The following is a 12847-nucleotide window of genomic DNA, read 5'->3' as shown; positions in this document are numbered from 1 at the left end:
GTCCAGGGATCCTGTCTTCCACAGAGGCTGCAATCTTTTGCTTGGTCATCCATAAAACAGGAGCTGGTGAGCCCGGCTTAGCCAATCAATGACAGCACAGTTGATACAGCCTCTGAAGTTCCTGAACATGCTGATATTTGGAAGAAACTTTAACAGTCTCCTCTGAACCCATCAGAGCTCGACCAATCCATCAACACTGTCTCCGTTGCAGGCCTGGTATTAAATAGACCCCAATTACTTTCTTAACACGTGTTTGTGGTCTTATTGTGCATTATTCATTGCTATTTCAAAGAAAACAAATTGTCTACACAATCTTTGATCAAAATGCAATAACTTGCCTTTTTAGTTGACATCACCAATCCCTTTTATGTTTTAAAGGAATAATTCAACCAAAAATTTTAATTCTCTTATAATTTTCTCACCCTCATGCCATCCCAGATGTGTATGTCTTTCTTTTTTCTGAAAAACACAAGGGTAGATTTTTAGAAGAATATCTCAGCTCTGTAGGTCCATACAATGCAAGTGAATGGTGACCAGAAGTTATTAAAAAGGACATAAAGGCAGCCTAAAAGTAATACAAAAGTCTCCAGTGGTTAAATCCATATATTCTGAAGCGATATGAGAGGTGTGAATGAGAATCAGACCCATGTTTATGTCCCCTTTTATCTACAAATCTCCACCTGGGACCAGCCTCTCCCAGTAGGTGGCTGGATGTGAAAGTGTGGACTTACAGTAAAAAAGGATTTAAATATTGATCTGTTTCTCTCCCACACCAATCTCATTGTTTCATAAGATATGGATTTAATCACTTATGGATTACTTTTATGCTGCCTTTATGTGCTTTTTGAATCTTCACATTTCTGGTCACCATTAACTTGCATTGTGAGGGCCAACAGAGCTGAAAAATTTCTTTTAAAAATCTTTCATTGTGTTTTTCAAAAGAAAGTCATATACATCTAAGATGGTATGAGGGTGAGTAAATTATGAGAGATTTTCATTTTTTTAGTGAACTATTCCTTTAACCCCACCCATTCAATTATCTGCCACAAAGAGAACACTTTTCACAATTTGCAATCATTTTACAATGAATACAATTATTTGCGATCCAACATGGTTTCTCATTGTGTATAGTTTCAATTGGAAATATGTCCAAAATGCAAATATGTACATTTTGAAAGCAAAATAGTTTACAAACATAATTTAATTCAGACTCTAAACTCAGTTCTTTTCGGGTGATTCATGAAAAAGATCCGGTTCAAAAGAGTCATTTGGTCACAATTCTCTCGCGCTGGGTTTGTTGTTGTGTGTGGTGCAGCGAGCTCATCATCAAAACAGAATGGGTAAAAAGCGGTGATAGACACACTGGTGCACGCTCTATAGATATTCAATAACTCATAAGATGATGTTTCAACGAAACCGCATAGGAACACACATAACCCGACTGTCGCAAATGACGACTATATTTTAAATAATATTTGCAATAAATTATTTTTGGTCGCATTTGCGACAATTTTAGTCGCAGCCATGATGTATACATACAGTTTACATACACATTTTTTAACCATTTCACAGATTTCATATTAGCCAACTATAATTTTGGCAAGTTGTTTAGGACATCTACTTTGTGCATGACATGAGTAATTTTTCTAAAAAAAACATTTACAGACAGATTGTTTAACTTTTAATGATTATATCACAATTCCAGTGGGTCAGAAGTTTACACACAAAGTTAACTATGCCTTTAAGCAGCTTGGAAAATTCCAGAAAAGTCAAGCCTTTAGGCAATTAGCCAATTAGCTACTTACAGGCTAATTGGAGTCAATTGGAGGTGTACCTGTGGATGTATTTTAAGGCCTACCTTCAAACTCAGTGCCTCTTTGCTTGACATCATATAAATATATAAATAAATAAATAAATAAATAAAACAGAAATCATCCAAGACCTCAGAAAAATAATTGGTTCATCCTTGTGAGCAATTTCCAAATGCCTGAAGGTACCACGTTCATCTGTACAAACAATAGTACACAAGTATAAACACCATGGGATCACCATGAGACACATTTTGTCTCCTAGAGATGAACGTAGTTTGGTGAGAAAAGTACAAATCAATCCCAGAACAACAGCAAAGGACCCTGTGAACATGCTGGAGGAAAGAGCAAGTATCTATATCCACAGTAAAATGAGTCCTATAATGACATTACCTGAAAGACTGCTCAGCAAGGAAGAAGCCACTGCTCCAAAACCACCATAAAAAGCCAGACTACAGTTTGAAAGTGCACATGGGGACAAATATCTTCAGAAATGTCCTCTGGTCTAATGAAACAAATTGAAATCTTAGGCCATAATGACCATCATTGGGTGAGGGTTGCAAGCCAAAGAACACCATCCCAACCGTGAAGCATGGGGGTGGCAGCATCATGTTGTGGGGGTGCTTTGCTGTAGGAGGGACTGGTGCACTTCACAACGTGAGGAAGGAAAATAATGTGGATATATTGAAGCAACATCTCAAGACATCAGCCAGGAAGATAAAGCTCGGTCGCAAATGGGTCTTCCAAATGGACAATGACCCCAAGCATACCTCCACAATTGTGCCAAAATGGCTTAAGGACAACAAAGTCAAGGTATTGGAGTGGTAGGTATTGGATCACAAAGCCCTGACCTCAATCTGATAGAACATTTGTGGGCAGAACTGAAAAACATGTGCGAGCAAGGAGACCTACAAACCTGACTCCGCTACACCAGTTCTGTCTTGAGGAATGGACAAAAATTCCAGCAACGTATTGTGAGAAGCTTGTGGAAGGCTACCAAATACTAACAAACTGTATGTAAACTGTTCTGACTCACTGGGAATGTGATGAAAGAAAGAAATGCTGAAATAAATAATTCTATCTACTATTATTCTGATATTTCACATTCTTAAAATAGTGTTCCTAACTGGGGAATGTTTTCTACGATTAAACGTCAGGAATTTTGAAAACGGAGTTTAAATGTATTTGGGTAAGTTACATATAAACTTCTAACTTCAACTGTAGTTTGCAATTTAAATAATATATACAGTAAATATTTATTTCACATTAGCATACAAATTATTATTATTAAATATTAATTATTATTTCAATCAGAATCAGCTTTAATACATGACTATATTACAGTGAAATATTGGACATGTTCTTGACAGGTTGCATGAGATTCACCCCTAACATGAATCATACACAATGTAAAATAAAGTGATTCATTTAAGTCTTTTTATATTTGCAATGGTCAGTTTTAAAATTTCACACTAGATCCCACGTACTAAATGCAATATTCCTCAGTAAAGCACTTGCCACTTGGACGCTTGCCTGGAATTTTTTGTAGCTTCCATCCCCTCAGATGGTGTACATGCTAAAGCACAGTCCCTAATGGGCCTTAAACAGTACGGGCCTCATTCCTATGCGATAGCCTGCACGCTTAGCTTGAGATGACATGCTCTGACCCCTGCTGTGTTGAAGTTCCCGGGGGGCCTGCCACCACGACACATGCATAACCCAAACCGTGCTAGAGATGTCTTAATCATGGTGCGAGGTGAGGGTGTGGAAAGTGGAGGTGTCGAAAACAAAGCCATTTTTACAAAAGCAAATTAATGAGACGTGAAAATGAACGAGTACGCAACACCTAAAGAATTATGCATGCTCTCTGTGGCTTTAAAGATAAGGGCCAAGCTGTGATTAATAGCAAAAATGTTCACACATTTATCAGCAGAGAACTTCATTTTGTAATGCAACAATTGACCCAATCACATGACATCTACTCCCAAGGCAGGGATGAAATTGACTTGAATGAGCCTTATATGAGCCAACAGCAAAAATTAGAATTTGCAGGACTCTGAAGATTTCTGTCGATTTCTTCAGTTGTAGCGCAGTTTTCTTAGTGTTAATAAAAGGAATGTCCAATGCATTAAAGGAATAGTTCACCCAAAAATGAACAATCTGTCAATATTTACCCAAATAATTCATTCTGAATGGAAATGTATTTGAATTCTGGATGAGGATACAACACTGTTGGATACAACACAACACAGATTATTCGAGAAAATTTACGTACATTTCCATCTCTTATCATATAACTTCAGAAGACTTGGAATATAGCGCAAGGACCTATGAACCTATTTTTTTTTTTATGTTAGCAACATGCTATTATGAGAGCGTTAAAGCAGATTGTTTTAATTGAGCATTCGGGTTTAAACTTGAGGAGCAAAAACAGCATTAGAGTTGGCAAGTCCAATTAATTGAGAATTAGTAAAGAAACGCTGCAATAATACAGTTAAAATAATAGAAAATAACAGTTGAAGACATTAAGGTAAGTAAATAAACATAAATGACAGAACTTTAAAAATGTTGGGGGTGAACTATTTAACAGTTGCAAATTACTTGGAGGAAAAAATTTGGCTTATATTCAAACCTCTCTACTTTCCCTTGACAATTAAGAAAAGTCCAACCACAAAATATGGCATTAATTAGGTTGTTGCTTAAAAAAGGAATCTTCAATCCTGAGAAAAGATTGGTCATTGACTAGTAGAGTGCACATTCTGAACAGAGTTTAAGACCAAATCTTGACTTTGGGTGGGCAGGGCTTAATCTTCAAACACATGCGACACTGAACGCAAACAAATAAAGCGGTCCCGCTCCTCTTGAGCCGGGTCAGAGCTGGTCACTGTGTTCCAATTATCAAAAAGGTCCACATCCCATTAGCCCGACCTCACAGTGGGGTAAACCAATTAAATCAATTCCATTTAATCAGGGCAAAATGCATGAGCTGAGGAGGTGTGGCTTTCCTTACAGTCTTTTCGCTTGTAATCCAACCTCATAATGGCCCAGAGCTGTGCACGGAGAAACAGTAATTGGAATCTGATGGAATTCAACTGATGAAAATTAGGGGAAGCCATGGGTAAGTGTTACAAATCAATCAACTTCTTACATCTTGACATTTTCAAAGGTCAAGTCATAAATTGATTTGAGGTATATGATCTTATATATATGAAAAATAACAGAAGGCCTGGTCGATATACTGAAGAATATTTATGAGATATTCTAAATGATTTTGCTATATATGTAATATTTTATTTATTTTAAGGTCACACGTCTCACCCATAATGACACGCTCACAAACATACATACGCATGCACACAACAAAGATAAAGATCCCCCATTTAGCCTTAACAGACTGTAGGGGCAAGTGCTGTTAGCAAGCACCTATGAAGGCCGGAACAGTACACAAGGGGGTGGGTGGCCAGCACCACACCCGACCACCTTTGTCCCCCCCAGTGGCGATGTTTTTACACACCGCACCAGGTACTCATTTTAGGCTGAGTCAACCTAGGGGAGGCCCGAGACGGTTCAGATAATCATCACTGGTGTTGGCAATGAAAGGGAATCGAACTTGGGTCGCCAGCTTTGTAGCACAGCGCGCTAACCGCTACACTACCGCTCCCCACAAAGATCAATACAAAACAGTTTAATATGTGAACATTTTGGTTTCAATGTATTTTGCCCTAATTCATTATACGCACAAATAATGCGAGCCGTCTCTCCTGATTCTGCTCCCTGTGCGATCTCTACAAGTAAGCTAATACAATTATTTCAAATCAATGTTTCATGTCCATTTATTTGTTTATTTGGTAAGTAGTCTTGTAATAGACTGATTATTGAGAAGTCAGACAGTCAATTCTACAAAATAAACAGCAACAGAACAGACGCAAACCGGAGTTTGATTCCAGCTGTTCAGCAGTTTCTTCTCAAATTACATGATTTCATTTCAAATCAATATTTTATGTCCATGTATTTATTTATTTATTTGGTTAGAAGCCGTGTAATAAGTGGGATAAATGTACAGTCAGCCAGTTGTTAAATCACAAAATAAACCCCTTCAGGGTACAAGATCCCTCTTCTTTGCGTCCCGATTACCCAGTCAGGGTTTATTGTGCGATAAGAACCGGCTGACTGTACATTTTCCCTAACTTATGAGAGTAAGTTACAACCTTATTTCGCATTACATGAGAACCTTGGGGTAAAATATGTGTAACTGTCATGAAAATAATACCACAATGTAAAAAATCTAAATGGCTCTAAAACAGGCTTCATTTTCTAGATGCAAATATCATTTATTATTTGTTTCTTTTGAGTTTGGAGTAAAATAGGACATGGGCTTTCTTCACAGGTTTTGTGAGAATCACCCATTTAAGCAGGTAAATATTGATGTTTATTACTATGTAATAAACACATTCTCACACATATAAATGAATTGAATTTACTGAAACCTAGCTTGAAATGATAGTCCCTCAGATTGATTGTCTTTTTTTCTTGTTTCTTTTTGTTTTGCTAAAAGTATATAGTACTATTGCAATATAAGATCTCCACTACAGCTGACATTTATAGACAAAAAAACTAAAATAACAGCAAAAATATATTCGGCTGACTCGTATCTAACTCGTTTTGATATTTAACACATGCAAAAGCTTCTATAAATTATCTACGGTACATTTTTCTTCCTTAGAAACACTCATATTCCAGTATAGGACAAGGAAAACAGTCAGGTCCCCCTCAGCTAATACAATGGGGAACACAATATACCACAGCTGTACACAGTCTGCAGTAAATGAGCAAACTGATGTATCTTTTTTGACAGGCACGTGGGTGTAAAGATATAAAACAGTATATTTTGAGATATTGCGGTACCTTTGGTCTGTGCTGGATGATGATGCTCATCACACACTAATGAGATCTTTGGAGTATACTCAGGTACGCCTGCAAAGACAAAGAGGACAGCATCAGTAAACAGAAAGAGAGAGAGAGAGAGACTGAAGTATGCTGTAATTAGAGTGTTTGCTAAGGCAAGCATCGCTTTTAAAATTGCTCATACTTAGTGTTAGGGATTAGAAACAAACCTCTAATCTCAAGTATTAAACTTCAATGCATAACTGATCCAGAGTTTGTACTACGGACATAAGCGCATTATGGGTTGAGCGACAGAGCGAGCGGAGTGGAATCTTCAAAAAGGCGCTCACCTCTCAGGTGAAGTTTTTGCGTGACATATCCCTTTAAGTAGATTACACAACAGATGCAATAATTATAATAATAAAATACTCAAAATATAAAAGCAACATGTTGTAGGTTTTAACACTTAGCCATAATGTCTCAATGTTCTAGCATTTTTTTTAAACTAGCCCATTTGTGGAATGGCTTAAGCAACCAGTTTTTATAAGGTCAGACAAAAAATCTTAAAATATTAAATAAAACAATTGCATGTCACACTGACTAGACTGCTATTATATAATGTGATGAATGTGATTTTTGTTTTGTTCGTGGTTGGCTGTATAAAAGTTCTTGAGGCATATCTGAAATGAATAAACTGCTTTAGCAAAGGAGATGATTTCAGTTCAGTTTGATTCAATTTTATATGTAGCCCTTTTCACAATACAAGTGGCTCCAAAGCAGCTTTACAGCTTTACAGAGAATATAGCAAGGAAATGACCTCAAGAAGTTTCAATAGGATGAGGAACATTTTCCATTGGCTGTACAACACATAGTCCCGCCCAAAACACGTCATTTGTTGAGCCAAATTGCTGCGTCAAGCTGGACAGTCACTCAAACAAACAGAACAATGTTTTGATAGTGCCACATAGCCACAGGTTATATCAACCTACAAATAGTTTCTAATGGTTCATTCTTCATATTAAGGCAAAAAAAATCTAAATTTGTTTTTAACATTGAAAATACACGCTTCAGCTTTAAATTTGAACTGTATTGGTGAAATATAACTTCTATAAATGTGCACTAGGAACAAACACTTATCACGACATCAGTCCCCTGAAATGGTTCAAATTATGTGGTCACAAAAGAAACATACTGAAAAGACACTTTGCCTGGCAGTGATAAGCAGACCATTTTTAATGGACTGCTTATATCAAATACTGCTCTGGCATATAAAATATCCTTTGCTGCTCGGTGCCCATTTGAGAGCCACATGGTGCAATCAAATGACAAAGCAGTCTGGATGAAGTCATGACACAGTAAATCAAGAGAAAATTCAAGCGAATTTCAGGCTTTTATGTGGAAATCAAAAAACAGCAGCAAAACACTGATAAGGAGTAATAATCCTTTCTTTTCCAGATTAAATAAATTTAATATGATTCTGAATGCAATAATTGTCTAACTTAGTGCTTTTAGAGACGCAGAGGAGCATCTCATCAGATTGCATTCTAGACAGAATGACTCCCTAGTTTACACTTTTCTACGAGCTCATCTCACACAATTCCAGACCTGCTCGATTTCTTCTGTTTTCTAGTCTCTCCCGTGTTTTCTGGTCTCAGACGGCATGCCCCAAGTCCATTCACTGACAGTCTTATACACAGTGCACACAAACATTTATAAAATCAGCAATTTTATATGCTAGCTTTACACAAGTTTTGAGAGTAAGTTCACCTGGAAACTAAGTGGTGTTTACAAGGTACCGGGTTGATGCAACAAGCAGAACTCATTTTTAGTTTGGTTTGAGGCACTTGGTATCAAGTAAAATAAATATTTTATTCTATAAAAATTATGTCAATTAAATAATTTGTTTTTATAACTTTCAGAACTAAAATTCTGATCAAAGTCTATACATATTTTACGCTATATATATATATATATATATAAGAGATCTTAAGAGACTGCATCAGCATTATTTAAATGATGCACTGAAATTCTAATTCTTGTCCGAAATGGAAACCTCTGGACACACTGGTACGAAAACCAAAACAAACAACCGAAAATTATTATTTTAAAATTTATATTTTAATAATTAATATTACATAAGTCAACACACTTAGAAAACAAACATTTCTACAAAAACATTATTAAGCTCAAACATCAAACAAAAAATATTTTGCACAGCTCTATAAATGAAAAAAAAAGAAAAATCTTTTTGACTTTTGCCAAATAGTGCTAAAAGTGCTAAAACTGTGCTTATGAATACACAACAGATGAACACATGTATCTAATGGTTTTCCTTGTATCAGTCCCTCAATGATGTTGTCATTATACAGTGGGGAAAATTAACTAGTTTTTTCTGTGACTGTGTCACTCACACTCATCCGCAAGTATCGGATGTCAAGTGGGTTGGACTTTTCAGACTTCGAGAAGAATATGTTTCCTGTCTCTAATAGAAGCATCAGTTGCCATTTACATTACATGTAATTAAACTAGGACACTTTCACATAAAACACTGCTTTTTCTCCTTGTCAGTATTTCTCTTACTTGATATTAAAAATAACACATTTTGTTCCAATTTCGGCCAAGATTTTTGGCTTTTTTTCCATTTAGACCGAAAACAGAAAATAACTGTGGAGCGGAGGAGGTTGGGGCCGGGTTGGAATATCGCGTGCCCAGTCCACAATCGGCCTGATGAGGAGCGCGAGGGATAAAGGCGGCCGGTGACGATGGTTCGAGAGAGAGAGAATTACGGGCATGTCCGTCGTGTGTGTGTTTGTTTATGCTTTTGGTTTTGAGTTTCATTAAATATTATGATTTATGTTGACAAGCCGGTTCTAGCCTCCTCCTTGCCCATCCTTAACGGTGTTATATTGGTGCCGAAACCCGGGAAGGAGGAGGGATGCCCGTCGCAGAGTTCTCGACACTGCCGTCCACCCAGGGGAGCGCCGCTGCCATCTGCGGGGTGACGGAGTAGCCCGACCGCCCGGATGCAGGGCAAGTGGGGACTGGATACCCCGACCGCCTGGAGCGAGGGAGCCGCTGCCGGGGGCGGAGGAGTGCCCTGCCGTCCCCAGAGATGCGGAGGGGTCGAGGGAGACCGCCGTCCGCGAGGGGAGGAGGAAAGAAACTCTCCGACCGCCCGGAGCGGTAGGGCCACTGCCAGGGGCGGAGGAGTGTCCCCATTTGCTGCCAGAAAAGCAGAGGGGCGTTCTGCCAGCTGGGGGTCGAAGGTTTGACTCCAGTTCGCCCGGGGTTGGAGCGGCTGTCGTCCGCCTGAGTGTGGAGGAATGTTCGAGGACCACGCGACGGTACATCAGAGAACCGGTGAGTGAGCTTTTTCTCTCTCTACTCTCTCTCTCTCTTTCGCACCGTGTTGGCCTTTTTCGCACCGTGTTGGCCATCGGTGACGATGGTTCGAGAGAGAGAGAATTACGGGCATGTCCGTCATGTGTGTGTTTGTTTATGCTTTTGGTTTTGAGTTTCATTAAATATTATGATTTATGTTGACAAGCCAGTTCTCGCCTCCTCCTTGCCCATCCTTAACTGTGTTACAATAACATTTTATGCAACTTTTGGCGGACGAATTTTGGTGCATCCCTAATGTTCAACACCTTATTATTATTGCAGCAATCCAATTCAAATAATGCCGCACCTAAATGGCATTTGCAGTAAAAACTAAATGAATTGAGATTGGACACTACAGTGACAATTTGTCATCTCTAAAACTGTCAAGCAGTGTGTGCTCTCAGTGGTTTTTCTTGGCTACATCTTCCACTGTTGTATTGAAAAAATCTGATAGTGTTTACTGTTATAAATATTAGTAAGCATATTGATGTGAAGATGTGAAAAGTCCTGTAATTGATATTGGTGGAGGGCAGATGTTTTCTCTTTCCCTCGTCAGCACTGTTCAGAATATTGTGGCTGTCTAGCAGTTTGACATGGTTGAATTGCTTCATAATGCTCTAAAATTAAAGCATACAGAATTCAAATGTTTCACATGCGCCATGATATCGAAGGAAGCCAGATTATCCTGTCACCGAAACTCGCAGCCCTGTTGATGCACGCATGGATAGAGCAGAGCGCAACTTCAGGCTTCAGTCACTTGGCGCACATCTGTGTCCAACATGCAGGAACGGATTATGACTTGCAAAGGCCCCGGGGCCAATTATCTCCAAGGGCCCCCCTCCTGTGTGTTTTGATTTTCATTGTTGATGGGTTTTCGACCGGGGGGTTGGGGGTTGGGGTCGCCAAACTGAATCACGCAACCTTAAGGCTTTAAGGGCCCCCCGGGCAGTCAAGGGCCCCTGGGCACTGGCCCAATTGGCCTGATCGGTAATCCATTCCTGCCCACATGAGTAGCATATTTAGCATTTAAAAATCGAGATGAATATCATAAGGTTGCTGCATTGCTAGACAGAAATTAGAACGGACATGTTTAGCATGAGAAATGGCTTGTCGAAAATAAAGGTGCATCTTAAAAAATGTGATTTCTATGTTTATGCATTGAATCGATGACATCGCATCATTAGTGATTAGATCGATGCATCGATCCAGATTGATGGATCGTTATATCACTTGGGCCCTATTTTAAGAGCGCTAGCGTTAAGCGCAGTGCTATGCCATAAGAGCAAAGTCAGTGGGCATGGTCATTAAGTTTCGTGCTATGGTCTTGGCGCAATAGGTTTGGCGAAATCGCACACGCAACACCCAAATTGGCAGGGTTAAGTGCAATTTAATTGTGAGGCTTACTCCGGTTATTATTCCATTATCTGCGTCAATTATATAGTTCATTATTCCCTCAAGCACCAGCAATATAAACTAAGACAGAACATTCATAAGAAGCTGGTATTGTAAATGGACTGTGTGCAATGAATTAGAAAAACTGAAAATTAAGGGCTGTGCATTAGAGTTGTCCTTGATGATTGTTGGGTATATTTCTATGACAGTGACATGCTGCTTTCATGTGGATGCAAAATGTGATTCTCGTCTGAATTTGGATGTTGGCTCTGTTAAATAACAGAGAATTTGAGTATTATTAATCATTTTCATCTACTGACATGCAAATCATGACTAGCATAAACAGTGATTTTATCGGCACGCACTTCAATTCTAACAGTTGATTTCGATTTAGAAAAATGTAATTAATTTATTAAAAACACAAAAAAATACAAATAAACCAAAAATATTTCTAAACTGAAATTATACTCCAAACAAGATGAAAATATCATAAAAATAACAAAGTGGTCAAAAAGTCATATGCTACAAATTCTAAACATTTTACTCTCTCCATCTACAATAAACTGGGGTGGCTGTGGCTCAGATGGTAGAGCGGGTTGTCCACTAATCGCAGGGTTGGTGGTTCGATTCCTGGCCCACGTGACTCCACATGCCGAAATGTCCTTGGGCAAGACACTGAACCCCAAGTTGCACCCAATGGCAGGCTAGTGCCTTGCATGGCAGCTCTGCCATCATTGATGTGTGTGTGTGTGTGTGTGTGTGTGTGTGGGTGAATGAGTCACAGTGTAAAGCACTAAAGGTTAAAAAAGTGCTATATTAGTGCAGACTATATACCAGACCATTTAAAACATGAGCTATAGATAGTTTAACAACAATCTCATACATTTATTTTCAGAGTTTGGACATAAACTTTATTACCACCTGGTGGAATCTCCATACTGCAGGAACTAAGTTTAAACTTTGCGCTGAGTTAAGATGTGGTTTTCAAACGTCTTAATGCAATGACCTATTTCTCAGGAAAATAGGTCATACAATACATACAATAGGTCATACAATACACCCACAGTTTGCACGCATACACCCACAATACCGCAGACGCTGCCATCCAAACGCACTTGCACTGGCACGATAATTGCGAATAGTATTAGCGCTCTCACGAAAATTGGATAAAATGTTATGCATGGTCATTGCACGTAACGCTTCACTTTGCACGCTCGCGAAAAACTTCTATAGCCCCTAATGTTTTGTCACAACATCTATGATGCCCTATCACTATGAACATTTTTTGCATTGATGCATTTCTGTTTCATAACATAATGACAATTAATAGAATTGTAATTTGTAACTAAATGTAATTACTAAAACAAAATATTTATTTTTTA

General features: G+C 38.5%; 1 protein-coding gene across 1 annotated transcript in view; it reads right to left on the bottom strand.

Moving 5' to 3' along the window:
- The window catches only part of LOC127623698 (kelch-like protein 29), a 309133-nt gene that overhangs the window by 277111 nt on the left and 19175 nt on the right, over nucleotides 1-12847 (bottom strand). Inside the window, exon 2 of the mRNA XM_052098152.1 lies at nucleotides 6714-6782. The gene's annotated coding sequence lies outside the window, so the exon portion shown is untranslated. The remainder of the gene's footprint in view (nucleotides 1-6713; nucleotides 6783-12847) is intronic.

The sequence above is a fragment of the Xyrauchen texanus genome, chromosome 30 (assembly GCF_025860055.1).
Source record: "Xyrauchen texanus isolate HMW12.3.18 chromosome 30, RBS_HiC_50CHRs, whole genome shotgun sequence".
In the NCBI taxonomy this organism is placed as follows: domain Eukaryota; kingdom Metazoa; phylum Chordata; class Actinopteri; order Cypriniformes; family Catostomidae; genus Xyrauchen; species Xyrauchen texanus.
This window is presented reverse-complemented; position numbering and strand designations above follow the sequence as displayed.